A 2342-nucleotide genomic window follows, 5' to 3' on the forward strand; every position below is an offset into this window, starting at 1 on the left:
CTCTCTCTCTCACTTTCTTTTTCTCTCTCTATCTCACTTTCTTTCTAATTCATCTCTCTTTAATAGTCGCTATGGTCGCTTGCATGAAAATATAACTGGAGGGTTATACAGCATGCCTTGGTATGGCCGTCTTCCACATTCAATACAAAAATGAAATGGCTCGCCGTTAAATAGGATTTCAAAAGTCTTGATTCTGTAGATCAGTTTTGACAGCTCTCTAGATTCCACTTTGTGCCTAAAGCCTTCACAGTTCACCGGAGCATAGTTGTATCTTGCAACTATTTTACTTGTAAGTGCTGAAAATGTAATTCAAATCAAGACCTGAAGTCAAACTGAAAGGTCAATAAAGAACTTGAAACTAAAGAACTTGAAAACAAATCGAACATCAGTAACTTCTGGCATATTTGGGACTATTGTGCCCCACTGTGTGACACTGTTCTTTAAGATAACAGCAGCAGGTATCCTTATATAACGGATGAGGAAAACACCGCCACAATGCAAAGCTCAATCCGTTACCATATAAAGCATTGCAGTGCATTAGCACACTTATAGCGCAGCAAAGTAGACTGTGTTCATATCAAAATCCAGTTTTTAATGTTTGTAGTCAGCTTAACTCATAATTTAGCAAAGATGTATTATCTAGCAACCCAGCATCATACAGAAAATATGACCGTAAATATGAGCAACCGAGGGAGTTGGTATGGGAAATTTCCATCTCTCATTCAGTGAAAAAAGAATTACAAAAGGGAACTGGTGCTAAAATGGCTGCACCTTGAAATAACAAGTCATAACAACCACGGATGTGTTAAGGGAACTGGACACCTTGTTTCAAAATGGCAGCCCATTCATTCTGATGAAAGTTGCTCACAAAGCAAACCCAAAATATTGTTAAGGCTTTTGAAATTTAATACAAAATAAATGAGCCCTCTCAGAGTAGCTTTGTGGAATGTGTCACTGCTCGATGTGAGGCGAGTTCAGATCTGAGTCGTGCATGTGTCACTTTGCGACAAGTAGCATACAAGATGCTAACGAGAGACTTCTGTAATGTCAATACAGTAAAAATGGACCTACTTAATGATGTTTGTTCACTACTGACTACAAGTTAGCATCAAACACAACAAAGGCTGTCAGCTTAATGGTGTTTTGAGCTAACGTTAGCGATCAAACAATCACAGATAGCAAAGTTTTTTTAAAATGATTTCCATCTTCTGTTATTGTTTGCAATGAGAAAAGTTTATTATTTAATGGATTTCACAAATTCCAGTAAGGAAGTTATGCCCTAAACCGTTTGAAACTGAGCATGAGACTCACATCTGCACTCGACTCACATCAGGCAGAGACTGAATATTTCTGAATAAAAGGGAAACAGAGAAAGAATTGTCCTCTCCCTCTCCCTCTATAGTTCTTTGTGTTCATCTTTACTGTATTGTTCCTTTTTTCACACAAAATCAGCCCGAACAGTTTCACTGTGTGTACTACTGTAACATATCAGAATAAGAATCAGCTGTGGCCAGGTTTTCAACACGCACTTACTGTAACATAAATATAATATAAAGTACAATGTAAACAAGATAATACTGTAAAACAAAAAAAAGGTCATGTGATGGTAGAACCTGTGAATGCAAAAAGATATCAGTTTGTGAGTCTCATCCCTGGCGCACTTCCTCCCACTCTCACCCTACAACAGTGGTCTGGCAGCTGCCCTCAGCCTCAATCAATCAGGCTTTTTAAACGGGTGGCACACTTCAATGGCTCTCCTCAGTTAATCGGTCAGTGGGCATGCTGCACCAACCAGCGGCCTCCTCCAGGAACTGGGGGGGACCTACCCCAGCCATCCAATCCCCAGCACGGGACGGCACAGCCGGCTTTGCATCTCAATTCAAGCACAATCAATTACACACACACACACACACACACGCACACGCACACACACACACACACGAGGGTGCCGACGGCCGTAACAGATTGAAAGAACATCAACCCCTGAGTGTGTTTCCTAGTTAGGAATAAGTTGTGATTGATCTATTTGCATAACTCCATGTTTCTCTTTTTTACAGAAACAATGGAATAAAATGCTGGGGATATATTTGTGTTTCAATTTACAATATCAACAGCTTTTCACTTTGACGTTAACCAATAAGTTAGGTTAACAACAGGATGTTATCTGTTCTGACATACAGTGTGAGAGCATATGTAAATTTGTCAGTAAATATCCATTGCTTGGGTCTTAGTTGAGCTTGTTTGTAAAATTCAATTTTGTGTTAACTGTATGCATTTTGTATCAAAGCAACAAGAAATGTGTTAATTGTGTGGCCTACACTGACAATGTTGTGCTAACTGTG

Source organism: Etheostoma spectabile, chromosome 17 (assembly GCF_008692095.1).
Source record: "Etheostoma spectabile isolate EspeVRDwgs_2016 chromosome 17, UIUC_Espe_1.0, whole genome shotgun sequence".
NCBI lineage: Eukaryota > Metazoa > Chordata > Actinopteri > Perciformes > Percidae > Etheostoma > Etheostoma spectabile.